Below are 5,624 nucleotides of genomic sequence, written 5' to 3' on the forward strand. Positions count from 1 at the left end.
GATGCGAAAAGAGGCAATTGGCCCCAAATAAATTGAAACGTGAGGTTAGCCGCAAGCGTACTAAAAGAAATCCGTTAAATTTCGGTTACAGCAATAATCTCACAAACCTAAAGGCTGCCAGCTCAACTAAATTCCAAGGAATTACAATTAGGCACAACTTAAATTGGAACGATCACGTAGATAATGTCGTAAGACAAACAAACCAAATACTGCGATCTTGGGCAGAACACTTAGAAGATGCTCAGGAAATAATCTTGATCATGCCCACAGGTGACATGAATGTTAATGACTTATGGAAACCAGTTCATTTGTATTTTTATACATTTCTCGTCTTACGATCAGTTTCGTTTCTTTGAACGTCTTCAGGTTGTCGAATTGTGCTGGCGTCTAGATGATCTGAAACATTACATACGACAACCATACCATCTATGTCTTAGCTTCAGCCCAACTCGGAAACCTGAACGTGTTCAAAGAAACGAAACTGGTTGTAACACAACAAATGTGTTAAAATACAGCTGAGGTTATCTGCGTTCATCATTCAAAGGAAACACGTCTATTAAAGAGACTACCTACGCTACTGTTGTCCTTCCTTTGCTAGAGTGTGCTGTGTACTATGGGATCCTTACCAGATAGAATTTGCGAAAGCTGAAAGAAGGACAACTCATTTGTATTGATGCGAAACAGGGGAGAGAGTGTTACGGATATGATAAGCGAGTTAGGGTGTCGGTCATGGAAATAAAGACTTTTTCGGTGCGGCGAGTTCTTTTCACGAAATTTCAATCTCCAACCTTCTTCTACGAAAGCGAAAATACTTTATTTTCACCCACGTACATAGGGAGAAATTACCATTGCAATAAAATAAGAGATAGCAGTGATAACATAGAGAGATTTATACGTTCGTTTGACCCGCGTATTGTTAGTGAATAGAACGGTAGAGAAACAGCTTGAAGGCGGTTCGATGAGTCCTCTGATTTAAGTGTGAACTGCAGAATAGTCATATAGATGTAGATGTAGATAAGGGAACTGCTTGCACCAGATTCCATTCTAAAAGTATTCACTACCAGCTGAGATTTGAACCAGCCTTTCTTTTCTGATTTTTCCCACAGTCTTCCTGATATTTAAGCCTGAGTCTAAACGAGCTCCAATGCTCGGCCGATGAAGTCCCGGTACTTACCCACTAAGCCACCTAGCCACGCTGTTAACCTTCGCTAACCATTTTCTTCTTCTTTTCTCAACATTAGTCTTCTGGCAAGTTAGATGAGGTCCTACACGACTTCCTTTCTTGTAGAAAACTCTTATTTCTTTGCCAATAAAAATCAAGCCGACAAGAAAATGCGAAAAACTTTGCACAGGTTTGTTGGAGGAATGACAAAGTTTCACAGGGCTACTCAAGGCTTCTCAGTCGTTAGCACTCTCCATTACTACATTGACGAAAAAAACTGCATCACCATGAACGATTTGTGGGGCATAAACGAAAGATGAAGTCTATTCAGATTTCTTATAATAGAGGATGCAAATGAAGTTTTCTTTAAATACACGCTGTAATGGTCGTAAGAGACGGGACGTGGTGAGTTGATGTTGATCAAGAATGCTTTTAAGTCGACAAAGAAGCCATTATCAATACTTCGCTGAGTGTGAACGAGGTCGTGTTAATAGGGCTACAGGAAGCTGGTATTTCAGAAAGATGGTGGCAAGAACATGGCCACTGTCCTTGGTGGCTGGCAGCAGTGTTGACGGCAATGTACTATCATAAGGAGACCGGGCTCAGGACTCCCAGGTGCCACTTCCAGGAGGGAATACCATAGTGTTCGACGTGTGGCTCTGGCGCATCGTACTGCATCTGCAGCAGTAATCTGAGCAGCAACTCGCACAGCAGTGATACCACAAACTGTTACAAATCTGTTACTTGAAAGACACCTCCGATCCAGGCGCCCATTTGAAGTGTATTCCACCGACCCCCAAACTACCGTCATTTTCAACTCCAGTGATGTCAAGAAGGAGCTCATTCGAGGACAGAGTGGAGGTCGGTTGTGTTTGCTGACGAGAGCTGGTTCTGCCTTGATGACAGTGATGGCTGTAGGTCGCTTAGAAGGAAACCAGTTGAGGGCCTGCAGCCAGCCTGTCTGCGTGCTAAACACACTGGACCTTCACCTGGAGTGGCCATTCCACGCGCCCTGACTGCAAAACTGTACATCAACCTGCTATTCGACCTGTCGTGTTGGCATTCATGAACATCATTCCAGGGGGCGTTTTCCATCAGGGTAACGCCCGTCCACATACTGTTGCTGTAACCCAACATGCTCTATAGAGTGTCGACATGTTACCTTGTCCTGTTCGATCACAATACGTATCTCCAAAGGAGTACATATAGAGTATCATCGGACGACAACTGTAGCGTCATTCAAAAACAGCGTTCTGGCTCTTACACCTGTTCTTAATCTACCAGAATTTGACATTTTCAGTAGTTCATCCCGCGTTATTGTAACCTGTTATCTTGCACTGTTAATCACTTAACCTAGGCAAATGTATTCCTGGAACTTCTTTACTCTACAGTAATCATTTTTTGGTGTTGTGGTTTTTCTCTGCCTATGTAATTGTCCTTAGAGTGCCCTTCCATCATCCACAGATTACAGTTACAGCGTACGAAAAGCATAAGACCCATTTCAGCTCAGCTAGTTGGTCTGTGATCACGCTAAGGTATACCGAAACAATAATGAAATTGAGACAACAATTATGCATCTACAAAATTGGCAAATGGCTCTGAGCACTATGGGACTCAACTTCTGAGCTCATCAGGACCCTAGAACTACTTAAACCTAACTAACCTAAGGACATCACACACAACCATGCCCAAGGCAGGGTTCGAACCTGCGACCGTAGCGATCGCGCGATTCCAGACTGTAGCGCCTAGAACCGCTCGGTCACTCCGGCCGGCCATCTACAATATTATCTACACTCTGCGAATCATTGTGTAGTGCATGGTAGAAGGTACCTTTTACTCTACTCTTGATTATGGTTCGTTCGTGCTCTATTCACGACCGGAGCTATTACTGCTCTAATTTTATCTTCGCGATCTCTGAGGGGCAGGCACTTAGGTATCTGAAGATTAATCGTAGTTTCTGCTACAAAACACGTGACTGCGTATGACACTGCCTAGAGCGTTCCAGATATTACTTCCGTGTTATGTAACCGACTCTCCATTCATTTTCTGTTCTCTGATTATTAGGCAAATTGTACCTCACCGCAAACCGTGTTAGGTATTCCATGAGACCGTAGGTACGCTGGACAAACATCAGGCAGACAAGGGGCATTACGCCAATACTAACACCGCCCCTAGCCTTGATAACGGTATCAGTTCCATCAGTTCGGGGACGAACAGATTCCACACGTCCACTCAGGTATACCATAGGCATCTGCAGCTACCAGCTGACTCTTGGACCTCACAGAACTAAGTTTCGGGGGTTTCGATTGCTATGTTTCATCCATTCTTCCAAACAGTCCAGTAGATTTTCTTTGGGCTTAAATTGGGGTGTTGCTGAAGGCCAGTTGAGATTCAATATGTTGCCTCAGTGTTCGTCAAATTAGGAACGTGTGATTGCAGTCCCTGTGACATGGAACACAGGAGAGGCTGCAGCTTACCCATTACGAAGATGCAAAAGAAAGGATAACACTTGATTGATGATAATAAACATCTAGATTCTTGACATTACTGGAGCAATGTGCATACTGGGACATGCAATATGGTATAGAGTTAAAGGGAAAGGACAATGGCCAGTGTGCTGACAGTTGTGTGACTTACCTATGAAGTCATGAGTCAGTGTCCTGTTTGCTCAATGTCTTTTTTGAGAAAAGGAGTCCATTGCTATCTACAAGTCAGCCGCTTAGCCAGTCTTATTAACGACTTGTCATAGTTTATTGTCTGATTACCCTAATTAATGACCTTCACTTTTATCAGCATTATCAATGATGCAATTACAATTGTTTATTATCTAAAAATAAGGATTTCCCCCACCAATCCAGAACCACTTCCCTGGTGTTACTAACCATCAGACTGACTCGTCACCTGTCTTCAGTAGTAAGAGCATCAGTCATAGTAAGTAAAAAGTGTGAAAAATGCCTACTGTGGACGTTTCCCTCCAATTTATTTTGTCGACTTTACATTAATATCCTACATACATAAAAGACTTGTCTCCTTATTTTTTACATTTATATGCAGGATTAGATTTGAGAGATGAAGGAATAGGTTCATAAAAAATAAAAAAAATAGTAAAAAATTTTCTGCATTTATTTATAATTTGTTTTGTACAATATGTTCTTGGTTACAATATATAACAAATTCTGATAGCATCTGTTTACAGATATACTATTTTACAGTAATAATAATAATAATAATAATAATAATAATAATAATAACTGCTAGTACCATGAAAATCTAGTATAGGAAAATCTACAGTTCGATATGTTTCCCATCAAAGTCTTCTACAGCTATCACTGTTTTTCGGTTGTTGCAGTGGGAAAATTTTTACAGTTGAGCTATTGAAATGGCATTTGTTGCAATGGTAAAACTTTTCAGTGTTTAGAAAGACAGAGTAAGCATGAGTAAAGTGTTACACTAAAAGTGAAAGACTTTCTTGACTACTAGAAGGTGAAAAATCTAGTGTAATACACACACACACACATACACACACACACACACACACACACACACACAGTGTGCAATAAGCTCTTGTGTGCACACATTTATACACATCTATTTACATTAAGACAAACCTATTGTATAATCCTCCATACACTCACACATATGCATACACTGTTTACATATAAATACACATTTTCTCTCACTACCACCTAATTGAATGCTATGAGTATAGGAGGATCCCATCCCACACATGAACCATCTGTCGTTATTGAGGAAAAGTCTGACTTTCAGCTCTGATACATCACATGATTCGCAATCAAATGCTTACTTCTTGCACCATATGTGGGACAATGTCACAACCACTGACCAGACACTCCTCGCAATTATAAATCATGAGGGCCATTGAAGCCATGTGACACATCCCTTTTCTCACTGTTGTATTGTCTTTCTTTAGGACAATAACGTAATTCTGTTCAAGTATTATGCTATAAGGATTACTGGCCACATTTTGAAACAAGTCGAAGCTGTATAGGTGAAACCACCTGTATCCATATAAAGCAATTTTGAATCTGCAAAATGACTTTTTCCCAAGCAATACTAAAAGTGATGCATCTGGATAATACATAGGTCTAATATACACATATCAACATAGAGTGGTTTCGTGCACACTACCAAAATCTTAGCCATCTCCAGAGCGACACATTCAAGATAGTGGACCATTTAAAACGTGGCTTGGTGATTTATTCTCTTACACCATATCACCTCTTCCAGCGATAAACTATGGGCATTTCATAGTGGTTTCTCACATTCTACTCTGTCTTGCCAAAAATTGCGTTGTTCATAAATTTAAAAAGATCTTTTTCAAAGTCACACGTCATAAGACCGCTGTGTTTGTTGTTAGCATCAATATACTCCTTCAGCCAGTTCGACTGCTTGAAGGAGATAGTACCAGGGACTCTGATCAATTTCATTCCCAAATTGAGAA

This window comes from Schistocerca nitens, chromosome 2, assembly GCF_023898315.1.
Source record: "Schistocerca nitens isolate TAMUIC-IGC-003100 chromosome 2, iqSchNite1.1, whole genome shotgun sequence".
NCBI lineage: Eukaryota > Metazoa > Arthropoda > Insecta > Orthoptera > Acrididae > Schistocerca > Schistocerca nitens.